Source organism: Mesoplodon densirostris, chromosome 9 (assembly GCF_025265405.1).
Source record: "Mesoplodon densirostris isolate mMesDen1 chromosome 9, mMesDen1 primary haplotype, whole genome shotgun sequence".
Taxonomy (NCBI): Eukaryota; Metazoa; Chordata; class Mammalia; order Artiodactyla; family Ziphiidae; genus Mesoplodon; species Mesoplodon densirostris.
This window is the reverse complement of record NC_082669.1, coordinates 69,924,878-69,938,720: the sequence shown is the minus strand read 5'-3', so window position 1 is coordinate 69,938,720 and position 13,843 is coordinate 69,924,878. Positions and strand designations below refer to the sequence as shown.

The window sequence follows — 13,843 nt, the reverse complement described above, 5'->3', positions numbered from 1 at the left end:
CTAAGTTTAAATTTAAATGTGTAGGAAAGAAGAATAAATTGGTTTATTTCAAGGGGATAGTTTCACTAAGTTTTAAAACTAGTTTCCACAGAAACTATGATTTCATCTGTCATTAGTGAACATAACAATAAGGTTTGTGGACAAGCAACAGTGTTGAAACCTTGTCAAGAAATATTTTAAATATTAAAAAACTATGTCAACCCTGTTCTGTTCATGACTAAACTTGATACAATCAAGAAAAATTAGTTTCGGATGTGGGATACTTCAGGGATTTGAAGTAGTTTGCTAAATAGGAAGCTAAATCCAATTACTTTTCTGAAGATTTGGCATCTTCAACTGAAAACCAATATTCCAATTAACATTAGACAAATATCCAAGCTTATCCACATGTTCCAGGCATCCTTTCTGGCTAACAAGTAGGCTGCATTTCTGTATTTAATTATTCCCTTATGTATACATAGGGCCTACATTATACTAGAGGTATATAAGGCAGTTTTTTTTTTAAAAAAAAAGGAAAACTTTAAATTCTTCTGTGGTCTGCTTGTACATGTGCACAATCTAAATTTAACTTCTTATATAATTTTATCCTCTTTCCTAAGTTAAAAACATGCCAACACAAGTCTTTTTTAAAATATGTGATGTTTCAAACTACCTAAATGGTACTAACGTCAAAGGCAATCTCTAAATCATTTCACTCTACTCAGAAGTTACAAACAAACAAACAAAAAATAGCTTCATCAGCAAATATTGCCTTTACCTTGCCTGAAGTTTAAAAGCAATTTAGATATTCTGAGCCAGATTATTTATCTACATGGATCCCTTAACTTCAAGGGAAACTTTCTAATCAAGAGTGGCTTCAAGAAGAAAAGATTCAATTAATTTTAAATCAGTAGAAGCTCTTCACAAGTGGAAGAAGAAATCCCCAAGGGTGGTAAAATTGGTTAGCACAGCATATATACCAGTGGCTCTACGTACGTTGTTATAACTTATTTCATCTCGTGTCAACTAAATAAATGTCAATTTTTATATTAATGCTATGTTATTTAACACAGCATATTTTTTTTTCTGGCTAGGACTTTTAGAGCAACTTTTAGAGCAATTCAGAAACATCAAAGTATATCATTATGTAAATAGTGGCATATCACACGGTGTCTAACTTTAGAAATTGCTTTCAGTTTATTTTCTAAGGGTGAAAACCTTTGTAACAAACTAAAAGAATGTATACATGCATATAGAAGTGTGGGAAGGTGTGTACATTCAGTAAAATATCAGCTGTCTAGATGTCAATTTTCCAGTAATGTCATCCATCCAAAGCAATAATAAGAATTATGAGGGGGTGGAGAGAGTAAGGGGAGAACACACCTGAACTCCTAAAATGGATTCATAAATAAAGCCCATGCCCTAAAACAAATTCACATAAAGCACTAACAAGAACTTTAGGCCCCTGCTTAGCACTCACTAGCCTTAATTATGTATCAAACAAACAAATTTGGTAACCTGTTTGCTAAACTTCTAGAACTAGTAAATTAGGAGTCAACAGGGCTATTACAAATCAGAAAAAGAAAGAAACAGAAAATGGTACCCCAAAATCCAACAGAAAGCAAGAAGTCAAATTATATATTTTTTTAAAAGTAGACAAAAGAATTTTAAATAGCATTTTTGTCTAGACTATTCACTGGAGAAACAAACAATACTTAATAGGCTTTAAATGTTGGAGGACCACCAGGCTCAGTCCTCAGACCTGTCTTCTGCTCTATCCTCAGTGCTTCTCAAACAATAAACCAGAGGTGTGTGCAATCAATTAAATAGGCCATGAACATGTTTTTGTGCATCTAATGGGATGGGATATTCCAGTTGAAAAATATATTCATTGAATATGGAAACAGGTAGAGATTACCTCTGTTTAACGTTTATCACTCCTCTCCTCACAGTTCTAACATAGAGTTTTATACATAAGCAAACATCAGAATGTCCTATAAGGGAATACAGAAATTACATAGAAATCATATAAGCAGTGAGAGTATGTCTAGAGAGAAGAGCAGCAGATCAGGTGGAACATCAACATTTAAAGGTAAGAGAAGGAAGAGTAGCCCATGAGGAGAACAAAGAAGAAACGGTCATAAGAATGGCTATAGAATTAAAGCAGCCAGGAAAAATTTCAAAAAAAAACAGGAGTACACAACAGAGTTAAACATGTAAGAAAGACCATGTAATATTATAACCAAAAAGTATTTAATGGGGCCTCCCTGGTGGCGCAGTGGTTAAGAGTCCGCCTGCCGATGCAGGGGATACGGGTTCGTGCCCCGGTCTGGGAGGATCCCACATGCCACGGAGCGGCTGGGCCCGTGAGCCATGGCCGCTGGGCCTGCGCATCCGGAGCCTGTGCTCCGCAACGGGAGAGGCCACAACAGTGAGAGGCCCGCATACCGCAAAAAGAAAAAAAAAAAAAAAAAAAAAAAGTATTTAATGGATTTGACAATCAGAAGGTCAGGGGTAACAGTGGCAGGGGCATAAATGACATTAAAAGTGGATTTTGTAACTTGAAGATATATCTGCACTCTCATGTTCACTGCAATACTATTTACAGTAGCCAAGATATGGAAACAATCTAAATGGATAAAGAAAACATGCTCTCTCTCTCTCTATATATATATACACACACACACACACACACACACACACACACACACATATATACATGCCATACACACACACACACACAAAATGTAATATTATTCAGCCATAAAAACGGCTTCCATCTGCCATTTGTGACAAGATGGGAACTTTGAGGACTTAACGCTAAGTGATTATGCCAATCACAGAAGAACAAATACTGCAGGATTCCACTTAAATGAGATATCTAAAGTAATCAAACTCCTCGAAAGTCAAATGGTGAGTGCCAAGGGTTGCGGGGATTAGGTGATGAGGAATTGCTGTATATTTGGTATAGACTTTCAGTCACGCAAAATGTAAAAGTTCTAGAGATCCACTGTATAACAATGTACATGCACTTAACAAAACTATACTGTATACTCAAAATTTTGTTAATAGAATAGAGTTCATATTATATGGTTTTTTTCAACACAATAAAAAAAGGTTGATGGATACATGAAATGGGAGGTGAGAGAGTAGAGAAAATAAAAGTAGAAAGTTCTTATGAGGGAAGTGTGTGAAAGGAGATAAGAAAGGATGGCTTACATCTAGGAGAGAAACACCAACAAAAGCTGCAGGAGGCAGGTCTATGTTGGAATAAACTTCAGCATGGTTACAAGCTGTAGGGAAAAAATATATACAGAGAGAGATCAAAAATATAAGACCCAGAATAAATGACTATAAGTTTGTATTCCAGAAGCTAGTGGAAGGTCAAAAGGATCAAGTGGAGAAAAGGAAGGAACCTCACCCTTTGAGACAGGAAGACAGAAAAATAGATGTAGATAAGTTTCTAGAGGCTTGGTGAGACAATGAGAGAGACCTACTTGATGGTCTCAATCTTCCTGGCAAAATAGGATTTAAGGTTGTCTCCTAAGAGTGAGAGAGAGGGGGTGAGTATTGGGCTTGATGAGATTGCTGACTGACTAAGAGAAATGGGAGAGGTGACTGACCAAGGTGAAGGTAGGATTTTAGGCAAATGAGCTTGGAGGCATGAATTTCAAGTGGCAGCAGGAACAGAGACAATGTTCTGATACTGGTTTCCCAAAGGAAAGGAAAGACTATAATGGGGGACTCATGGGCATAGGGAATAAATCACTTGAGATGATCATAGTGGAATCCATGCCCTAAAGAGAGCAAGGAACATGAAAACAGACTGAAGAATAATCCTCACAAAGTGAGAGAGGAAGCATTGTGGCTGTAGCTAATGCAGACTGAAACTGAGCCCACTTAGCCTATCTGCCTTTATTACTAACTAAAGAAGCCTCTCTTTTTTAACATACACCTTCCTCCACAAGTCTATTTGGCAAACAGTCATGCAGTACTCCTCCCAGTATGTCACTGTTTTGTGCACTGATAGGTAAGTAAAGAAACTGTCCCAGTTATCCAAGAGCTTATAGATCACCAGGAGAAAAGAGGCAAATACTCAAGTAACAATAATATCAGGCAGAAAAATATAAATAAATGTCACAACAGAGATTTAATCATAGTGCTCCCGAGGTTTAAAGGAAGGAGAGGTCACAGATAACTGGAAGTAGCAAGATGAAATAAGGAGAGGCTTCAAAAAAGAAGATGGACTTTGCAGAAAGCTTCCAAAAAAGAAAATGGGGAAAAAAAGGTAAGGTTCAGGTAGTGAGAACAACATAAGCACAAGCATAATGGAAGAAATGTATAAGGTAAGTTTGATCAAAAGAGAATGGTCTAATAAGCAAATGAAAAGATGCCCAACATAATTAGTCAGTAGGAAAAATGCAAATTAAAATCATAATGGGATACCCACTGGAATGCTTATAGATAAAATTTTTAAAAAGAATAACAAGTGTTGGTGACCATGTGGAGAAACTGGAACCCTCATACATTGCTGGCGGGAATATAAAATGATACAACACAACCCTGAGGAAAACAGTTTGTGAATTTCATAGAAAGTTAAACATAAATTTACCATATGACCCTGCAATTCCACTCCTAATAATCCACCAAGAGAACACTAGTAGCAGAATAGTGAAGTAGCAGAATGGTGAACAGAGTTTGCTCTAATTCTTAGTATTTTCTTCTTAGCTGTCATTTTAAAATAATTTCTCTTTTTGATCTTTTTTTCTTTAGAAACAGCAATATTTTTATGTCTTAGCACATTACATCCTCACGGCACCCTGTGAACTAGCAGGTAGGAAAACTGAGGGACAGAAATAATAAGTAATTTGCTCATGGACACATAGTAAACTGCAAAGTCAAGAAACGAGCCCAGGTAATCAGACTCCAAAGCTCTTCCTGTTAAACACTGCAGGGTACACTCTGAGCCTTTCTCAGCCTCAATTTTCTCATGTATAAAATATGGCCTCTAATTCTTATCTCTCATGGTAGTTTCAACAATTAAATAAGATGTGGAGCTTGGGTGGGGGAGATGCTAGTGCTGTCTTTATCTGTTTCTGTACTGTTTGATTTGTTATAACGAGCATGAATTATTCATGTATTTTTTAATCAAGAAAAAAAGTGTTAAGGCCTATAAGAGTGTCTGGCACAGAAGGGCACCCAATAAAGTCATTATTATGCCTGAGAGCAAAAAAGTTAATTAATTAATTAATTAAAATAGTAACAATCTACCAAGAGAAAACAAAATGTGTTCATATAAAGACATATACATGAATGTTCACAGCAGCATTATTCATTTATTGGTCAAACTGAAAACAATCCAAATGTCTATGAACTGATAAAAAACAAAATATGCTATATCCATACAATAGAATACTATTCAGCAATAAAAGGAGCAAGCTCCTGGCACATACTATAATACGGATGAACCTCAAAAGCAGAATGTTAGGTTAAAAAAAAAAAGATCCAAAAGACTACTTACTGTGTGACTCTATTTATATGAAATATCCAGAAAAGGTCAACTTAAAGAAACAGATAGTAGATCAGCAGTTTCTTGGTGTTAAGGCTGGCAAAAGGGCACAAGGGAGCTTTTGGGGATAGTAGTAATGTTCTAAAATTGGGTTGTGGTGATGGCTGCGCAACTCTATAAATTTACTAAAAATCATTAAATGGTACATTTATAACAGGTGAATTTCACAGTATGCAAATTATACATCAATAGAGTTTTTGTTTAAGAGGATAGGCTAGCTTGATTGGTATGTAGGTTTTGCAGAAGTAGGAGTTTAGAAGGAGTTGGGTTCCACTCTTCAGAGACCTTTGAATGTCAGAGTAAGCAGTCTCAACTTAATTGGATAGACAGCAGGGATGCCCTAAAGGTCTTGGAATGAGATAGGACAAAAACAGACAAAGAAAAACTACAGATAATTACATTCAGAAGATTAATCTTGTCTCATGTGCCAGACAGGTAATTGACATATTAGACTACAAGGACCAGGAAGTTGTGGTTTCCTTGAGTGTCCTCGAGTCCATGGCCTCAACTTAGCAAGAGCCAATCCTCTTACACATCTTTACCTTGAATCACAAAGGTGGGATAAAAGATGGAAGGTGATGGCCCTGTGAAAATCTATCACTTCCATGGAAAAAACATCTCCCAGAATATGGCCTCTGAGCCCATCTTTCTAACTGGGGAACCAACTGAATAAGAATATTAACTGCTGGCCAGAAGCCAGTCTTAGATGGGGGTAGAGGGAGGCAGAGTATCAATATTTGGGTGGGAAAGGTGGTTGGATTTGCCTGAAATCTAATACCCTGCTATAAGAGATTTGGAAATCATATAAAAGGAAACTTAAAAACAACAATATAGGGTGATCCATCAGATAAAATAGTGAAGATAAATGCCTGCTGATTTTACTGTACAACATTTTATTAATGATTCCCAGGTAGAGTGATAATAAATTTAAATCCATTTAAAGTCCAATGTTCAAAGTTCATTTCTTTTAATTAGATGAAACTGATTTTACTATTACTACCTTGTTCCTAGACATACAGGTAGGTCTCACAAAAATATCTTTTTAAAAATATACCACCTCAATTTATCCTTGGTTACATTTCATACTTTCAGATAACTATTAGCCCTCTTCTTATTAATATACAGAGGAACACATATCAGACTGATATAATTATTCAGCTATTCATAGATATTCTTATAAAGACCATACATCTTTTTCTTTTGCTAAGAAAGATCATAAAGTAATCTCTCCAGGAAAATGTATTTGTTTTCCTTTATTTAAAGAGAACGAGAAAGACAGGGAAGGGAAGGAAGGTGGAGAGGAGGGTTGTGAAGATTGTGATCATCACAATTGTTGATTCACAATTCAAACCATTCAGAACTCCATTTACAAAAAACTAATACAAAAGGAGTAATTGTGCTAGATGGGATTAAACAGGAAGATAGATAACATAAATGAAAGAAAACCTCATACAATTACAGATAATTGGAGGCCACTTATATATTTTTCTCTCATCACTGACACAAAAAGATTTTCATTTCCTTATAATGGACCCATTAATTGTTTTATTGAAATATTAGAAACATCTTGCTTCTGAGTGTTTGTCAAAGGACTAATTGTTTTTTAAAGATCAAACAATAAATAGAATGAAATTTTAGCACAAGAGAGTACCCCTGATTACTTTGAGCTTAGAATGCTTTATACCAGACAAATACCAATTTCTGCATCTGCTAAGTTTGCCAAAATGAAACACTAATACTGAATTTACAATCTAGGGAGACATTCAAACTAAAACTCCAATACTGATTGAACAACATGAAGATAAAGAAGTATGCATTCAATTTATAAAAACACATATGCCCCAGGGAAGTAAAGCATACCAGACGGATATTAGAAGTAGAATGTTTTTTATACACTAATAGGTCTGTTCTCCCCTTGATTTATGTACAATCTCCATTAACATCAATTAGCATTACATACATAAATCCAGGGAAGCATAGCTCCAATTTATAATAATACTTTGCACTTATATATTTTGTTTGAAAACTAATTCAGTCTCACAAAGCCCTGTACCTTAGATCACTAGCATTAGCGTCCACCAAACAATGACTGGCCCACAACAACATTCCAGTCTAGGGGCTGGCACTAGATGACCCCAAAGGCCCCATTTGTTTCTGAAATCCTATACTAATGGAAACTTAAGATTCTAAATCCTTTGACCTAACCATTATACAACACAACAAGTATTTATTGAGAATTTTACTAGAAGATAAGCCCCATGCTGGATGCTGTGCAAAAAGGTCCTAAGATGTCCAAAGTTGAAAGTTAAGAAGCCAAGTCTTAGAGCGGTTACATGACACATCCAAAGCCAAAGAGCCAGAGAGAGCTGGAACAGGGACCCAAATCTGTTGACACAAAATTTGATGCTTTTTTTTAAAACAATACCTGAAGGCATGGCTTATATAAGCAAAGGTTCCTAGTAGTCCCATAACAATCTAAGCACTTCCCACCACCTGCTATTCACATCGAGTAAGTGAAAATCAATGGTCAGTGATAGTCTTATCATGAACAAGAATTTAAAGGGACTAAGGGAAAGAAAAAAATCAAGAAAAGAGACATTATAAGAAATAATATAAAAGTATGAGTTGACAACTATCTGTAGCTAGAACTGTGATGTTCACTAAGGTATCCACTAGTCACATGTGGCTATTCAGCACTTGATATGTGCTGCAAGTCTCAAATAAACCATGTCTTAAAGACTTAATGTGGAAAACATATTAAATATCTCATTAATAATATTTATTTGATTACATGTTGAAATAATATTTTAGATATATAGGGTTAAATAAAACACATTATCAAAATTAAGTGCACTAGTTTCATTTTACTTTTTTTTTTTTTTTTTTTTTTTGCTGTACGCGGGCCTCTCACTGCTGTGGCCTCTCCCGTTGCGGAGCACGGGCTCTGGACACACAGGCTCCGCGGCCATGGCTCGCGGGCCCAGCCACTCCGCGGCATGTGGGATCTTCCGGGATCGGGGCACGAACCCGTGTCCCCTGCATCGGCAGGCGGACTCTCAACCACTGCGCCACCAGGGAAGCCCCATTTTACTTTTTTAATGTAGCTGCTAGAAAACTACAAATTACATATATGGCTTATATTTGTGGCTTGAGGTATGTTTCTGTTGGGCTATATTTCTATATAGCCACACACATATATTGAAGACATCAGTGATGTACTTAAAACAAACACACTTTGGAGACTACACTCCAGATTGCACTCTGACCTAGATGAAGAAAAACTGACATCATTTTCAAAGAGCTTTGTATGCTTCTCCAGTTTGGCTGAGGAACTGGCGAGTTTAGGGTCAGATAGAGCAAGACAACATCCATCCTATTCATATCTTCATTCAAGCATACCATCCAGTTATCTAATTGCTCTCTTTTGAGTGAATAGGAATAAACTATCTCATATATGCAATGATCACCCAAAGTTCTAAACATTATGAGACTAGAGAAATAAGTTTACAAGGTATATACAGGTGAGAGAAAATACTTCCCTCAGAAAACCAAAGACGGGAGACCTTCAAGATGCCAGAAGAGTAGGACGTGGAGATCACCTTCCTCCCCACAAATACATCAGAAATACATCTACATGTGGAACAACTCCTACAGAACACCTACTGAATGCTGGCAAGACCTCAGACCTCCCAAAAGGCAAGAAACTCCCCACGTACCTGGGTAGGACAAAAGAAAAAAAGAAAAAACAGAGACAAAAGAATAGGGAACGGGACCTGCACCAGTGGGAGGGAGCTGTGAAGGAGGAGAGTTTCCACACACTAGGAAGCCCCCTCACTGGCAGAGACCGGGGGTGGCGGGGGGGAAGCTTCAGAGCCTCGGAGGAGAGCACAGCAACAGGGGTGCAGAGGGTAAAGCGGCGAGATTCCCACACAGAGGATCAGTGCCGACCAGCACCCACCAGCCGGAGAGGCTTGTCTGCTCACCCGCCAGGGTGGCTGGGGCCTGGGAGCTGAGGCTCGGGCTTCAGAACTCAGATCCCAGGGAGAGGACTGGGGTTGACGGTGTGAACACAGCCTGAAGGGGGCTAGCGCACCACAGCTAGCCGGGAGGGAGTGTTGGAAAAAGTCTGGACCTGCCTAAGAGGCAAGAGACCACTGTTTCAGGGTGTGCGAGGAGAGGGGACTCAGAGCACCGCCTAAATGAGCTCCAGAGACGGGCGTGAGCCGCGGCTATCAGCACGGACACCAGAGACGGGCATGAGACGCTAAGGCTGCTGCTGCCGCCACCAAGAAGCCTGTGGTCATTATCCACACCTCCCCTCCCAGGAGCCTGTGAAGCCCGCCACTGCCAGGGCCCCGTGATGCAAGGACAACTTCCCCAGGAGAACACACAGCACGCCTCAGGCTGTTGCAAAGACATGTTGGCTTCTGCCGCTGCAGGTTCGCCACACATTCCGTACCCCACCCTCCCTCAGGCCTGAGTGAGCCGGAGCCCCATCATCAGCTGCTCCTTTGACCCAGTCCTGTCTGGGGTGGGAACAAACGCCCTCAGGTGACCTAAACGCAGAGGCAGGGCCAAATCCAAAGCTGAACCCCAGGAGCTGTGCGAACAAAGAAGAGATAGGGAATCTTGTCCAGCAGCCTCAGGAGCAGCAGATTAAATCTCCACAATCAACTTGATGTACCCTGCATCTGTGGAATACGTGAATAGACAATGGATCATTCCAAAATAGAGGCAGTGGACTTTGGGAGCAATGATATATATATATTTTTTCCTTTTTATTTTTGTCAGTATATATGTGTATGCTTCTCTGTGTGATTTTGTCTGTATACTTTTGCTTTTACCATTTGTCCTAGGGTTCTGTCTCTTTATTTTCTGTTTGGTTTTTTTTTTCCTATACTTTTTAGCGCTTGTTATTATTGGTGGATTTGTTTTTTGATCTGGTTGCTCTCTTCTTTCTTTCCTTTTTTACTTTTTATTACTTTTTAATTTTTTTTATTTTTAATAATTATTTTTTATTTTATATTTTAATAACTTTTTTTTTCTTTCTTTTTTTCTCCCTTTCCTTCAGAGCCGTGTGGATGACAGGGTCTTCATGCTCCGGCCGCATGTCAGGCCTGTATCACTGAGGTGGGAGAGCCGAATTCAGGACATTGGTTGACCAGAAAGCTCCGGCTCCATGGAATATAAAACAGCGAAAGCTCTCCCAGAGATCTCCATCTCAACACTAAGACTTGGCTCTACTCAATGACCAGCAAGATACAGTGCTAGACACCCTATGTCAAACAACTAGCAAGACAGTAACACAACCCCACCCATTAGCAGTGAGCTGCCTAAAAACATAATAAGGTCCCAGACACCCCAAAACACACCACCGGACGTGGACCTGCCCAAGAGAAAGACAAGATCCACCCTCATTCACCAGAACACAGGCACTACGCCCATCCACCAGGAAGCCTACAAAACCCACTGAACCAACCTTACCACTGAGGGCAGACCCAAAAATAACAGGAACTACAAACGTGCAGCCTGTGAAAAGGAGACCCCAAACACAGTAAGTTAAGCAAAATAAGAAGACAGAGAAACACACAACAGATGAAGGAACAAGGTAAAAGCCCACCAGCCCAAACAAATGAAGAGGAAATAGGCAGTCTACCTGAAAAAGAATTCAGAGTGATGATAGTAAAGATAATCCAAGACCTTGGAAATAGAATAGAGAAAATACAAGAAACGTTTAACAAGGACCTAGAAGAACAAAAGAGCAAACAAACAATGATGAACAACACAATAAATGAAATATAAAATTCCCTAGAAGGAATCAATAGCAGAATAACTGAGGCAGAAGAACAGATAAGTGACTTGGAAGATAAAATAGTGGAAATAACTACCGCAGAGAAGAATAAAGAAAAAAGAATGAAAAGAATTGAGGACAGTCTTAGAGACCTCTGGGACAACATGAAACGCACCAACATTAGAACTATACGGGTCCCAGAAGAAGAAGAGAAAAAGAAAGGGACTGAGAAAATATTTGAAGAGATCATAGTTGAAAACTTCCCTTATATGGGAAAGGAAATAGTTAATCAACTCCAGGAAGTGCAGAGTCCCATACAAAATAAATCCAAGGAGGAACACACAAAGACATACATTAATCAAAGTATCAAAAATTGAACACAAGGAAAAAATATTAAAAGCAGCAAGGGAGGGCCTCCCTGGTGGCGCAGTGGTTGGGAGTCCGCCTGCCGATGCAGGGGACGCGGGTTCGTGCCCCGATCCCGGAGGATCCCACGTGCCGCGGAGCGGCTGGGCCCGCGAGCCATGGCCGCGGGGCCTGTGTGTCCGGAGCCTGTGCTCCGCAACGGGAGAGGCCACAGCAGTGAGAGGCCCGCGTACAGCAAAAAAAAAAAAAAAAAAAAAAAAAGCAGCAAGGGAAAAGCAACAAATAACACACAAGGGAATACCCATAAGGTTAACAGCTGATCTTTCAGCAGAAACTCTGCAAGCCAGAAGGGATTGGCAGGATATATTTAAAGTGATGGAAGGGAAAAAACTACAAGCAAGATTACTCTACCCAGCAAGGATCTCATTCAGATTCGATGGAGAAATTAAAACCTTAAGAGACAAGCAAAAGCTAAGAGAATTCAGCACCACCAAACCAGCTTTACAAAAAATGCTAAAGGAACTTCTCTAGGCAGGAAATACAAGAGAAGGAAAATACCTACAATAACAAACACAAAACAATTAAGAAAATGGTAATAGGAACATACATATTGATAATTACCTTAAATGTAAATGGATTAAATGCTCCAACCAAAAGACATAGGCTGGCTGAATGGATACCAAAACAAGACCTGTATATATGCTGTGTACAAGAGACCCACTTCAGACCTAGGCCTACATACAGACTGAAAGTGAGGAGATGGAAAAAGATATCCCATGCAAATGGAAATCAAAAGACAGCTGGAGTAGCGATGCTCATATCAGACAAAACAGACTTTAAAATACAGACTATTACAAGAGACAAACAAGGACATTACCTAATGATCAAGGGATCAATCCAAGAAGAAGATATAACAACTGTAAATACTTATGCACCCTACATAGGAGCACCTCAATACATAAGGCAAATACTAACAGCCATAAAAGGGGAAATTGACAGTAACACAATCATACTAGGGGACTTTAACACCCCACTTTCACCAATGGACAGATCATCCAAAATGAAAATAAATAAGGAAACACAACCTTTAAATGAAACATTAAACAAAATGGACTTAATTGATATTTAAAGGATATTCCATCCCAAAACAACAGAATACACTTTCTTCTCAAGTGCTCATGGAATATTCTCCAGGATAGATCATATCTTGGGTCACAAATCAAGCCTTGGTAAATTTAAGAAAATTGAAATCGTATCAAGTATCCTTTCCGACCACAACACTATGAGACTACATATCAATTACAGGAAAAAAACTGTAAAGAATACAAACACATGGAGGCTAAACAACACACTACTTAATAATAAAGAGATCACTGAAGAAATCAAAGAGGAAATCAGAAAATACCTAGAAATAAATGACAATGAAAACACAATGACCCAAAACCTATGGGAAGCAGCAAAAGCAGTTCTAAGAGGGAAGCTTATAGCAATACAATGCTACCTTAAGAAACAAGAAACATGTCAAATAAACAACCTAACCTTATATCTGAGACAATTAGAGAAATAAAAACAAAAACACCCCCCAAAGTTAGCAGAAGGAAAGTAATCATAAAGAACAGATCAGAAATAAATGAAAAAGAAATGAAGGAAACAATAGCAAAGATCAATAAAACTAAAAGCTGGTTCTTTAAGAAGATAAACTAAATTGATAAACCATTAGCCAGACTCATCAAGAAAAAAAGGAGGAAGGCTCATATCAACAGAATTAGAAATGAAAAAGGAGAAGTAACAACTGACACCACAGAAATACAAAGGATCATGAGAGATTACTACAAGCAACTCTATGCCAATAAAATGGACAACCTGGAAGAAATGGACAAATTATTAGAAAAGCACAACCTTCTGAGACTGAACCAGGAAGAAATAGAAAATATAAACAGACCAATCACAAGCACTGAAATTGACACTGTGATTAAAAATCTTCCAACAAACAAAAGCCCAGGACCAGATGGCTTCACAGGCGAATTCTATCAAACATTTAGAGAAAAGCTAACACCTATCCTTCTCAAACTCTTCCAAAGTACAGCAGAGGGAGGAACACTCCCAAACTCATTCTACCAGGCCACCATCACCCTGAT

At 38.5% G+C, this 13,843-nt stretch overlaps 1 protein-coding gene across 8 annotated transcripts in view; it reads right to left on the bottom strand.

Moving 5' to 3' along the window:
• BBS9 (Bardet-Biedl syndrome 9) overlaps positions 1 to 13,843 on the bottom strand; it is a 483,985-nt gene that overhangs the window by 202,903 nt on the left and 267,239 nt on the right. The gene's annotated exons all lie outside the window — the stretch shown is intronic.